General features: G+C 38.6%; 1 long non-coding RNA gene across 1 annotated transcript in view; it reads left to right on the forward strand.

Moving 5' to 3' along the window:
- The first annotated feature begins 2,135 nt into the window (after positions 1-2,135).
- The window catches only part of LOC126013827 (uncharacterized), a 280,535-nt gene continuing 268,265 nt past the window's right edge, over positions 2,136-14,405 (forward strand). Inside the window, exon 1 of the long non-coding RNA XR_007497547.1 lies at positions 2,136-2,181. This is a non-coding gene — a long non-coding RNA (uncharacterized LOC126013827). The remainder of the gene's footprint in view (positions 2,182-14,405) is intronic.

Consider the following 14,405-nt stretch of genomic DNA (forward strand, 5'->3'; position numbering starts at 1 on the left):
CCTAATTTAAGACAAGAGTGACTAAAATACACACAAAATTTTGATATAAAGATGGCATTAAATCCCAGGACAATTCTTTCTCTCAATGTCAATGGACTAAATGGACTAGTTAAGAGACACAGAGTGGCTAATTGGATCAAAACACTGAATCCAACCTTCTGCTGCCTATAAGAAATACACCTGAATAGTCAGAAGAAACATAAACTCAAAATAAAAGGCTGGAGGACAATTATCCAAATAAACAACACTGATAACAAAGCTGGAGTGTTTCATAGATGATTTCCCTGGTTCAGGGATGACTGGAAAATGCCCAAAACTCTGAGGCCTGTGCCAGGTCATCACGTCAATATTCAGGGTTTAAGGTTCCATTTCACCATAAGATTTGTGTGTTCCTATCTCTATTAGATAAGAACTTATTTGTATGTGTAGTATTTTCCATTTTAATGTGACCATGCAAACAAGGAATAATGCCACCTAGCATTATAAGCACATAAGAGGGCCTCAAGAACAAGTCTAACAATCCCTGTGACATGCTTTAAATATAAGCATTAAACTGAGGGACTCTTTGTCCAAAATTCCTTATTGAACAGTTCACAAAGAGAGAAAAAGATAAAAAATGGGAAAAATAAACAATCTTACTTAAGACAGTGGATACAATTGTCACCATTTAAGAAAATTTGTGTGTTCCCATCTCTATAAGATAAGAATGTGTTTGTATATAATTTCCCATTTTAATGTGCCTATGCAAAGGAAGAACAAGAGATTGGTGCCTATGGGGATGCTAGAACAAGGCCAAAACCCAAATGACTTGGTTCTTATATAAATGTTAAATAGAGGGACACTTCTACAAACTTCCTTATTTAGCAAATAACAAAGGGAAGGAAAGATAGAGAGGGAGTCTTTCACCAAAATACCTTATTGAACAATTCAAAAAGAGGAGAAAAGATAAAAAGTGGGGATAATAAACAATCTAACTTAAGACAGTGGACTCAATTGTCACCGTTTATTGGAACTAATCAGAAACCTAGTATGGTATCAACCACAATTACACAATGAAAGAAGAAAGGGGCCAAGAGGCCGCTGAGAATAAACAAGTAGGTAAAGAGTACTGGCCTCTTTCCTGTCTGAGAGTCCATCATCTCATTTTTATTTTGAAAATATATGGTACTCACACCTGAACTGGTCTCTTCCCAAACTGAGAATCCATTCTCCCATTGTTATTTTAAATAAATATGGTACGCACGGGGGCTAGCACCCCCACACAGTTTTTGAAATGGAGACCAATGAGAAAAAAAAATACCAGTGAATATCAAGACGTAATGTCCCGACATACACCAATGCTGCGTTGGCCCGCCATACACCCTATGCTGCACCGAGTTCGATTTACTCAAAAAGAGTCTTCCCTTAGATGCACATCAAAACAACTATGAGGTACCATTTCACACCCCAGAGATAGGCACACATCACAAAGAATGAGAAGAAGCACTGTTGACGGGGATGTGGAGAGAAAGGAACTCTTATCCATTGTTGTTGGGAATGCCATATAGTTCAACCATTATAGAAAGCAATATGGAGATTCCTCCAAAAACTGGAATTAAAGCTCCCATACGACCCAGCTATACCACTCTTAGGAATATACACTCAGAACACAAAAATGCAATACAAAAGTCCCTTCTTTACAACAACTATATACATTGCAGCACTATTTACCATAGCAAGACACTGGAAACAACCAAGATACCCTTCAACAGATGAATGGCTAAAGAAACTGTGGTACATATACACAATGGAATATTATGCAGCTGTCAGGAGAGATGAAGTCATGAAATTTTCCTATACATGGATGTACATGGAATCTATTACGCTGAGTGAAATAAGTCAGAGAGTGAGAGAAAGACACAGAATGATCTCACTCATCTATGGGTTTTAAGAAAAATGAAAGACGTTCTTGCAATAATACATTTTAGACAGAAAAGAGAAAAGAGCTGGAAGTTCCAGCTCATCTCATGAAGCTCACCACAAACAGGGATGAGTGTAGTTAGAGAAATAACTACTTTTTGAACTATCCTAATAATGAGAATGTACGAGGGAAATAGAAAGCCTATCTACAGTACAGGCGGGGGTTGGGTGAGGAGGAGGGAGATTTGGGACATTGGTGATGGGAATGTTGCACTGGTGATGGTGGTGTTCTTTACATGACTGAAACCCAAACACAATCATATATGTAATCAAGATTTTTAAATAAAAAAATGTCTTCCCTTAACACTGAGAAGATTTAAACAACAACAATATGAATACTGGACAGGACTTCTGCATTCCCCTTTAATTGTGAATTGAAATTAGACACTGATCCACAACATCCTGATTTCAATGTAAGATATACATATTCCAGGATTTTCAATACAGAAACATGATACCAACAACAGAGACTGTGAAAAATATAACTGTATGGGCACTACAGACAATTACTGAAATTGGACAAACTAGTTTGCCTGGAGCCTAGAAATGGTCCTATGTCAGGAAACTTCAGGGGTAGGGTCTCCTTGTACTTCGGCCAAAGTTTTTCCTTTACATGACCCCCATAATTTGGTGGCCCATGCAAACTATAACTGCCAATCTAACATTTTTTACAGTGCTACTATGACTCTAAACCTGTAAGAAACCACTAGTAAAAATATCTAGAAGTGCAAAAAAAATGGTTTACAATAGTGTTAACATATATGCTTTTAGTTACACTAGCATTCTGAGGGATAAAGGAGGGAGATAAGGAATATATGCTTAGGAACAGGGATGAAGGAAGGACAACACTGGTAGTGGAAAGGCCCTCTTTGATTGTCACAGTGTAAGATATTTAATTCATTGTGGCCACAATAAAAAAATAAAGCAATACTGAATTGGGACAATACCACAAGAAATAAAAATATTCCTAGTTAAAAAAAAAAGCTGGAGTGGCCATACTAAAAACAGATGATGCAAACTTTATACTCAGGAAAGTTGAAAATTGTAATGGACAAAGATGGACATTTTATATTAATCAATGGATATGTACAGCAGGAAGAAATCACTCTCCTAAACATATATGCACCGAATGAGGGGCCAGCAAAATATTTAATATAATTGTTGACAAATCTGAAAAATAATGTTAATAACAACACAATAATTGTGGAGGACCTCAACATGGCTTTGTCAACACTGGATAGGTCAACCAGAATGAAACCAACACAAATATACTAGAGAAGAGAAATGGAAGAAAGAGGCCTAGTAGATATATATAGGGCACTCCATCTCCAGAAACCTGGATACACATTTTTCTTCAATGTATATGGTACATTATCCAGGATAGATTACATGATGTCACATAAAACATACCTCCATATTATAAAAAAGATAGAATTTTTGCAGACTATCTTCGCTGACCACAAGGCTCTGAAATTATATGTGAATTCTAGGGCTTGAGAAAACACGCTCTCCCAGAAGCTCATTCTAGGGCAGGAACGCCAAGGAACTGCTTCATAACGTGAAAACCGGCTTTAAGCAGAAGCCAGGTCCCCTGTTTGTGATGTCAGGCTGGGAAAAATCTACAAAACTACACCTGCCCAGTGAGGCCCGACTGTGAAAAATTGTGAGTAATGCCTGTGTGTTTCTGTCTCCTGTCCTGTTGCGTGAAACTCTTGGGAGTAGGCCGAAAAGAGTCTCCAGGAAACTCGCTCTCACAGAAGCTCATTATAGGGTAGGAACGCTAAGGTGAAAACTGGGTATAAGCAGTACTTTGCATAAGCCAGGTCCCCTGTTTGTGATGTCAGGCTGGGAAAATCTACGAAACTACACCTTCCTAGTAAGGCCCGACTGTGAAAAATTGTAAGTGCTGCCTGGGTGTGTCTGTCTCTTGTCCTGTCATGTGAAACTCTTGGGAGTGGGCTGAAAAAATGCTCTGCTTCCCTATGTAGCCATGCACTCTTTCTAAGGAAAGAACACCATCAAAACAAGAAGAAAAAATCACACTAAGAACTATCTGGATCACTGAAACCCAGCATTTCTCTCCGGACTTACTTCTCTGCTGCATGTTCAGGCCTAAGATTTGATGCTGTGAGAGGCTTCATCCACAGAAGACTCCCCTCCCTTGGAGGCAAGTCGACCCACCCAGAAAGGGTGGAGCCAGAGGAGTGTGGCTGCATACATCATTTAGCCAATGATTACCACCACAACATGTAGAAAAACCCACAATACAAGTGTGACAATGGGGAACAATGCAGGCTAACATCAGATATAAAGAATGAAGATGACAAATCTGATGACCAGATAATGACCAACCAACTAACCAATCTCTCAGATAAGGACTTTAGATAAGCAATATGGAAGATGCTCAAAGAACTCAAAGAAACCATGGATCAAGTTGAACAGAACACTAACAAGAACCAAAAAAATATGAAGACAGAAATCACAAAACTCTAAACTGAAATAACAGGTCAAATAATAGGCCTGTAAAACTCAGTAAATGAAGTGAATGTCAAAATGGATAAGCTCTGCGACAGGGTAACAGAAGCTGAGAATAGACTAGGTGCTGTGGAAGATGAGATAAATAACAATTCCATACAGCAGGAGAGATTGGGGAAAAAAAAACTTAAAGCAAATGAACAGACAATAGAAACATTAGTCAAAGAATGGGAACAGATGAAAATAGAAGTGTATGATAAGCTCAACAGAAACAATTTAAGAATCATTGGAGTCCCAGAGACCCAGGAAGAAAATCTTCAGGAAGAATCAACAGTCAAGAACATCATTAAAGAGAAACTTCCAGAGCTAAAGAATATATGTGATCAAATCCTGTATGCTCGAAGAATACCAACCAAAAGAGACCCCAGAAAAAATACCCCAAGACACATCCTAGTCACAATGACGAATCCCACAGATAAAGACAAAATTCTGAAAACAGCAAGATCAAAAAGGGAAATTACATTTAAGGGAGCATCCTTGAGATTTACAGCAGACCTGTCACAAGAAACACTCAAGACCAGAAAGCAGTGGTGGGATATTGTGACAAGTCTGAAAGAAATAAATGCTTCACCTAGAATACTATACCCAGCAAAACTTACTTTCCAGTTTGACGGAAGAATACATGGTTTCACAGAAAAGAAACAGCTCATAATCAAAACCAGTTATAGGAGAAAAATTGAAAGACCTAATTTAGAACAAGACTAACCAAAAGACACACCAAATTTCCATATAAAGATGGCATTAAATCCCAAGAAAATTCTTTCTCTCAATGTCAATGGACTAAATGCACCAGTTTAGAGACACGTAGTGGCTAAATGGATTAAAAAGCTCAATCCAGGAAAAAGCCGGCTCTCTGTGTGTGACACCAGGCGGGGAAAATCCACGAAAGTACACCGGCCCAGTGGGGCCCAACTGTGAAAAACTGTGAGTGTGACCTGTCTATGTCTGTCTACTGTCCTCTTGCGTGAAACTCTTGCGAGTGGGGCAAAAAGAGGCTCCAGAAAACTCGCTCGCCCAGAGGCCATTTTCAGGGAGGGACTACAGAGCATGAAAACCAGCAAGACTTTGCAAAATCCGGCTCCCTGTGTGTGACACCAGGTGGGGAAAATCCACGAAAGTACACTGGCCCAGTGGGGCCCAACTGTGAAAAACTGTGAGTGTGACCTCTATATGTCTGTCTAATGTCCTCTTGCGTGAAACTCTTGCGAGTGGGGCAAAAAGAGGCTCCAGAAAACTCGCTTGCCCAGATGCCATTTTCAGGGAGGGACTACAGAGCATGAAAACCGGCAAGACTTTGCAAAATCCGGCTCCCTGTGTGTGACACCAGGCGGGGAAAATCCACGAAAGTACACCGGCCCATTGGGGCCCAACTGTGAAAAACTGTGAGTGTGACCTGTATATGTCTGTCTACTGTCCTCTTGCGTGAAACTCTTGCGAGTGGGGCAAAAAGAGGCTCCAGCGGTGCAGGGCCGCGTAGTGAAGCGGAGCGGCTGTGCACTCTTTCTAAGGAAAGAACACCATTGCAACAAGAAGGAAAATTACACTAAGAACGGTGCTATATCACAGAAGCAAACATTTCTCTCCTGACTGTCTTCTCTGTTGCATGCTCGGGCCTAAGATTTGACCCAGTGTGAGGCTTCATCCACGGAGGACTCCCCTCCCTTAGAGGCAAGTCAGCCCATCCAGAAATGGAGGAGCTAGAGGAGTGTGCTGTCTGCATCATATAGACAATGAATACCACCACAACACGTAGAAAAACCCACAATACAAGTGTGACAATGAGGAAACAACGCAGGCCAGCATCAGACATAGAGAATGAAGCTCACAATTCTGAGGACCAGATAATGACCAACCAACTAATCAACCTCTCAGATAAGGACTTTAGACTAGCAATATGGAAGATGCTCAAAGACCTCCAAGAAACCATGGATCGAGTTGAACAGAACACTAATAAGAACCAAGAAAATATGAAAACAGAAATCACAAAACTCCAAACTGAAATAACATGTCAACTAACAGGAATGAAAAAGTCAGTAAACGAAGTGAATGTCAAAATGACAAAAACACCCATAAAAAAGATGGAGTGGCCATACTAATATCAGATAATGCAAACTTTATACTCAGGAAGATTGTAAGGGACAAAGATGGACATTTTATATTAATCAAGGGGTACGTAGAGCAGGAAGAATTCACTCTCCTAAACATACATGCACCGAATGAGGGGCCAGCAAAATATTTAATACAACCGTTGACAAATCTGAAAAATATTAACAACAACACAATAATAGTGGGGGACCTTAACACGGCTTTCTCAACACTAGATAGGTCAACCAGACTGAAACCCAACAAGAATATACTAGACCTGAGGCGAGAAATGGAAGAAAGAGGCCTAGTGGATATATATAGGACACTCCATCCCCAGAAACCTGGATACACATTCTTCTCCAATGTACATGGGACATTCTCCAGGATAGACTACATGCTGACACATAAAACATACCTCCATAATATCAAGAGGATAGAAATTTTGCAGACTACCTTCGCTGACCACAAGGCTCTGAAATTATTTGTGAACTCCAAAGGGACTCAGAAGAAACACTTTAACACCTGGAAGTTAAACAGCCTCATGCTCAATAACCAGTGGGTCCGAGATGAAATCAAGGAGGAAATAAAAAGGTTCCTGGTAACAAATGACAATAAAGACACAAACAATCAGAACTTATGGGACACAGCAAAAGCAGTACTGAGAGGAAAATTTATAGCTTTGCAAGCACACATCAGGAAGGAAGAAGGAGCTTACCTGAGTAGCTTAATGACACAGCTAATAGAACTAGAAAATGCTCAACAAAAGGACCCAAGAATAGGAAGACAGAAGGAAATAACAAAGCTGAGAGCAGAAATCAACGAAGTTGAAACCCAAAAAACAATCCGAAAGATCAACGAAAGCATAAGTTGGTTCTTTGAAAAAATAAACAAGATTGATAGACCACTGGCAAACCTAACAAAGAAAGAGAGAGAGAGAAACTTGATAACTCATATCAGGAATGAAAAAGGAGAGATCACTACTGATATGACAGAGATTCAAAGGGTAATCAGAAACTACTTTGAAAAACTTTACGCCACTAAAAATGAGAACCTGGAAGAAATGGATAAATTCTTGGACTCTTATAATCTTCCACGGTTGAAGCAAGAGGATGTAGCATATCTAAACACCCCCATCACCATTGATGAAATTAAAACAGTAATCAAATATCTGCCCAAAAACAAAAGCACAGGTCCAGATGGATTCACTAATGAATTCTATCAAACTTTCCAAGAGGAACTACTGCTAATCTTGGCAAGACTCTTTCATGAAATTGAACAAGCAGAAACACTTCCAAATAGCTTTTATGAAGCCAACATTACCTTGATAACTAAAGCAGACAGAGATGCTACAAAAAAAGAAAATTACAGACAAATATCACCGATGAATGCAGATGCAAAGATCCTCAACAAAATCCTGGCAAATAGGATTCAATGCCTCGTTAAAGAGATCATCCACTACGATCAAGTAGGTTTCCTCCCAGGAATGCAAGGCTGGTTTAACATCCGTAAATCTATCAACATAATACACAGCATCAATAACAAGAAAAATAAAAACCACATGATCATATCAATAGATGCAGAGAAACCATTTGATAAGGTCCAACACCCATTTTTGATCAAAACTCTCAGCAAGATGGGAATGGAGGGAACCTTTCTCAATATAGTGAAGGCCATCTACCACAAGCCAGTGGCAAATATTTCTCAATGGAGAAAAAATAAAAGCCTTCCCTCTAAATTCTGGCACAAGACAAGGCTGTCCTCTCTCACCACTCCTATTCAACATAGCACTGGAAGTACTTGCTATAGCGATTAGGCAAGAAAATGATATCAAGGGAATCCAGATAGGAAAGGAAGAAGTCAAGCTCTCACTGTTTGCATATGACATGATACTCTACTTAGAAAACCCTAAAGACTCTATCAAAAAGCTTCTAGAAACAATAGACTCATATAGCAAGGTGGCAGGCTACAAAATTAACACACAAAAATCAATGGCCTTTCTATACACCAATAGTAATAAGGATGAAATGGACATAAGAAAACAACCCCATTCACAATAGTGCCACACAAACTCAAATATCTTGGAATCAACTTGACTAAATATGTGAAGGACCTATACAAGTAAAACTATAAAACTCTGCTCCAAGAAATAAGAGAGGAGACATGGAAATGGAAACACATACCCTGATCATGGATTGGCTGGATTAACATCATAAAAATGGCAATACTCCCCAAGGTATTATACAGATTTAATGCCATCCCTCTAAAGATACCCATGGCATTCTTCAAAGAAGTGGATCAGACACTTTTGAAATTCATTTGGAACAATAAACACCCTCGAATAGCTAAAGCAATCATTGGGAAAAACAATATGGGAGGAATTATTTTCCCCAACTTTAAACTGTACTACAAAGCAATAGTTATCAAAACAGCATGGTATTGGAATAAGGACAGGTCCTCAGATCAGTGGAATAGGCTTGAATACTCAGAAAATGTTCCCCAGACATACAATCACCTAATTTTTGATAAAGGAGCAGGAAATCCTAAGTGGAGCAGGGAAAGCCTCTTCAACAAGTGGTGTTGGCACAATTGGATGGCTACTTGCAAAAAATTGAACTTAGACCCCCAGCTAACATCAAGTACGAAGGTAAAATCTAAATGGATTAAAGACCTCGATATCAGCCCCCAAACCATAAGATATATAGAACAGCACATAGGCAAAACACTCCAGGACATTACAGGCATCTTCAAGGAGGAAACTGCACTCTCCAAGCAAGTGAAAGCAGAGATTAACAGATGGGAATATATTAAGCTGAGAAGCTTCTGCACCTCAAATGACATAGTGCCCAGGATACAAGAGCCACCCACTGAGTGGGAGAAACTATTCACCCAATACCCATCAGATAAGGGGCTAATCTCCAAAATATACAAGGCACTGACAGAACTTTACAAGAAAAAAACATCTAACCCCATCAAAAAATGGGGAGAAGAAATGAACAGACACTTTGACAAAGAAGAAATACGCATGGCCAAAAGACACATGAAAAAATGTTCCACATCACTAATCATCAGGGAGATGCAAATCAAAACAACGATGAGATACCACCTCACACCCCAGAGAATGGCACATATCACAAAAATGAGAATAAACAGTGTTGGCGGGGATGTGGAGAGAAAGGAACTCTTATCCACTGCTGGTGGGAATGCCGTCTAGTTCAACCTTTATGGAGCGATATGGAGATTCCTCCAAAAACTGGAAATCGAGCTCCCATACGATCCAGCTATACCACTCCTAGGAATATACCCTAGGAACACAAAAATACAATACAAAAACCCCTTCCTTACACCTATATTCATTGCAGCACTATTTACCATAGCAAGACTCTGGAAACAACCAAGATGCTCTTCAACAGACGAATGGCCATATAAACTGTGGTACATATACACAATGGAATATTATGCAGCTGTCAGGAGAGATGAAGTCATGAAATTTTCCTATACATGGATGTACACGGAATCTATTATGTTGAGTGAAATAAGTCAAAGAGAGAGAGAAAAACGCAGAATGGTCTCACTCATCTATGGGTTTTAAGAAAAATGAGACACCCTTGTAATAATAATTTTCAGACACAAAAGAAAAAAGAGCTGGAAGTTCCAGCTCACTCAGGAAGCTCACCACAAATAGTGATGAGTTTGGTTAGGGAAATAACTACATTTTGAACTGTCCTAATAACGTAAATGTATGAGGAAAATGAAGAGCCTGTCTAGAGTACAGGCGGTGGTCGGGTGGGGAGGAGGGAGACTTGCGACATTGGTGATGGGAATTTTGCACTGGTGATGGGTGGTGTTCTTTACATGACTGAAACCCATACAATTACAATTATATACAATCATGTATGTAATTAAGTTGTTTAAATAAATTTAAAAAAAAGCTCAATCCAACCTTCTGCTCCCTACAAGAAATGCACCTGAATAGTCAGAACAATCATAGACTCAATATAAAAGGCTGGAGAAAAATTATCCAAGCAAACAACACCCATAAAAAAGCTGGAGTGGCCATACTAATATCAGATAATGCAAACTTTATACTCAGGAAGGTTGTAAGAAACAAATATGGACATTTTATATTAATCAAGGGGGATGTAGAACAGGAAGAAATCATTCTCCTAAACATATATGTACCGAATGAGGGTCCAGCAAAATATTTAATACAATTGTTGACAAATCTGAAAAATAATATCAATAACAACATAATAATTTTGGGGGACCTTAACACAGCATTATCAAAACTGGATAGATCAAGCAGACTGAAACCCAACAAGAATATACTAGACTTGAGAGAAATGGCAGAAAGAGGCCTAGTGGATATCTATATGACACTCCAACCCACAAACCTGGATACACATTTTTCTCCAATGGGCATAGGACATTCTCTAGGATCGACTGCAGGCTGGCACATAAAACATTAGCCTATAATATGAAGAGGATAGAAATTTTGCAGGCTACCTTCGATGACCACAAGGTTCTGAATTTATTTGTGAATTCCAAAGGTACACAGAAGAAAAACTTTAACACCAGGAAGTTAAACAGCCTCATACTGAATAAACAGTGGGTCCAAGATAAAATCAGGGAGGAAATCAAAAGGTTCCTGGAAACAAATTATAATAAAAATACAAACTATCAGAACTTATGGGACATAGCAAAGGCAGTACTGAAAGTAAAATTTATACCTTTGCAAACACATATCAGGCAGGAAGAAGGAGCTTACCTGAGAAGCTTAATGACGCAGCTCATAGAACTAGAAAGTGCTCAACAAAAGGACCCAAAATTAGGGAAACAGAAGGAAATAACAAAGCTGAGAGCAGAAATCAATGAACTGGAAACCCAAAAAACAATCCGAAAGATCAATGAAAACAGATGTTGGTTCTTTGAAGAAATAAACAAAATTGATAGACCACTGGCAAAATTAACAAAGAAAGAGAGAGAAAGAAACTTGATAACTCATATTAGGAATGAAAAAGCAGAGATCACTACTGATATGGCAGAGATTCAAAGGGTAATCAGAAACTACTTTGAGAAAATCTACGCCACTAAAAATGAGAACCTGGAAGAAATGGATAAATTCTTGGACTTTTATAATCTTCCACGGTTGAAGGAAGAGGATGTGGCATATCTAAACACCCCCATCATCATTGATGAAAGTTAAATGGTAATCAAATGTTTGCCCAAAAACAAAAGCCCAGGCCCAGATGAATTCACTAATGAAGTATTTCAAACTTTCCAAGAGGAACTACTACCAATCCTGGCAATACTCTTTCATGAAATCGAAAAAACAGGAACACTTTCAAATAGCTTTTATGAAGCCAACCTCACCTTGAAACCTAAACCAGATAGAGATGCTAAGAAAAAAGAAAATTACAGACCAATATTGCTGATTAATGCAGATGCAAATATCCTCAACAAAATTCTGGCAAATAGGATACAATGCCTCATTCAAAAGATCATCCACTACAATCAAGTAGGTTTCATCCCAGGAATGCAAGGATGGTTTAACATCCGTAAATCTATCAACAGAATACACAACATTAACAACAAGAAAAATAAAAATCACATGATCATATCAATACATGAAGAGAAAGCATTTGATAATGTCCAACACCAATCCTTGATCAAAACTCTCAGCAAAATGGGAATGAAAGGAACCTTTCTCAATATAGTTAAGGCCATCTACCACAAGCCAGTGGCAAATATTATCTCTAATGGAGAAAAACTAAAAGGTTTCCCTCTAAATTCTGGCTGTCCTCTCTCACCACTTCTATTCTACGTAGTACTGGTAGTACTCACTATAGTGATTAGGCAAGAAAAAAATATCAAGCGAATCCAGATAGGAAAGGAAGAAGTCAAGCTCTCGCTGTTTGCAGATGACATGATACTCAGCATAGAAAACCTGAAAGACTCAAAAAAGAAAGAAGGAAAGAAAGAAATCCCGAAATACTCTATCAAAAAGGTTCTAGAAACAATAGACTCATATAGCAAGGTGGCAGGCTACAAAATTAACACACAAAAATCAATGGTCTTTCTACACACCGATAGTAATATGGAAGAAATGAACATTAAGAAAACAACCTCATTCACAATAGTGCCACACAAACTCAAATATCTTGGAATCAACTTGAATATAAAAGTGAAGGACCTATACAAAGAAAACTATAAAACTCTGCTCCAAGAAATAAGAGAGGACACGCAGAAATGGAAGCACATACCCTGCTCATGAATTGGCAGGATTAACATCATCAAAATGGCAATACTCCCCAAGGCATTATACAGATTTAATGCCATCCCTCTAAAGATACCCATGGCATTCTTCAAAGAAGTGGAGCAGGCAATTATGGAATTCATTTGGAATAATAAACACCCTAGAATAGCTAAAGCAATCATTGGAAAAATAATATGGGAGGAGTTACTTTCCCCAACTTTAAACTTTTCTACAAAGCAATAGTTATCAAAACAGCATGGTATTGGAATAAGGACAGGCCCACAGATGAGTGGAATAGACTTGAATACTCAAAATATGTTCCCCAGACTAGCAATCTCCTAATTTTTGATAAACGAGCAAGAAATCCTAAATGGAGCAAAGAAAGCCTCTTCAACAAGTGGTGTTGGCACAACTGGCTATCCACTTGCAAAAAATTGAACTTAGACCCCCAGTTAACCTCATGTACGAAGGTAAAATTCAAATGGATTAAATGTCTCAATATCAGACCCAAAACCATAAGATATATAGAACAACACATGGGCAAAGCACTCCAGGACATTGTGACTACAGGTATGTTCAAGGAGGAAACTTCACTCTCCAAGCAAGTGAAAGCAGAGATTAACAGATGGGAATATATAAAGCTGGGAGCTTCTGCACCTCAAAGTAAATAGTGCCCAGGATACAAGAGCTCCCCACTGAGTGGGAGAAACTATTCACCCAATACCCATCAGACAAGGGGCTAATCTCCAAAATATACAAGTCACTTACAGAACTTTACAAAAAAAAACTAAAACATCTAATCCCATAAAAAATGGGGAGAAGAAATTAACAGACACTTTGACAAAGAAGAAATACAAATGACAAAAAGACACATGAAAAATGCTCCACATCACTAATCGTCAGGGAGATGCTAATCAAAACAACTATGAGGTACCATCTCACACCACAGAGATTGGCACACGCCACAATGAGTACAAATAGTGTTGGTGGGTTGTGGAGAGAAAGGAACTCACTGCTGGTGAGAATGCCATCTAGTTCAACCTTTATTGAAAGTGATATGGATATTCCTCCAAAAACTGGAAATCGAGATCCCATAAAATTCAGCTCTCCTGTGAATATACCACTCCTATGAATATACCCTAGGAACACAAAAATACAATACAAAAATTTCTTCCTTACATCTATATTTATTGCAGCACTATTTACCATAACCTGGCTCTGGAAACAGCCAAGATGCCATTCAAAAAACGAATGGCTAAAGAAACTGTGGTACATATACTCAATGGAATATTATGCAGCTGTCAGGAGAGATGAAGTCAGGAAATCTTACTATACATGGATGTACATGGAATCTATTATGCTGATTGAAATAAGTCAGAGAGAGAAAAAAATGCAAAATGGTTTTACTCATCTATGGGTTTTAAGAAAAATAAAAGACATTCTTGCAATAATAATTCTCAGACACAAAAGAGAGAAGGGCTGGAAGTTACAGCTCACCTCATGAAACTCACCACAAACAGGGATGAGTTTAGTTCGAGTAATAATTACTTTTTGAACTATCCTAATAATGAGA

Source organism: Suncus etruscus, chromosome 7 (assembly GCF_024139225.1).
Source record: "Suncus etruscus isolate mSunEtr1 chromosome 7, mSunEtr1.pri.cur, whole genome shotgun sequence".
In the NCBI taxonomy this organism is placed as follows: Eukaryota; Metazoa; Chordata; class Mammalia; order Eulipotyphla; family Soricidae; genus Suncus; species Suncus etruscus.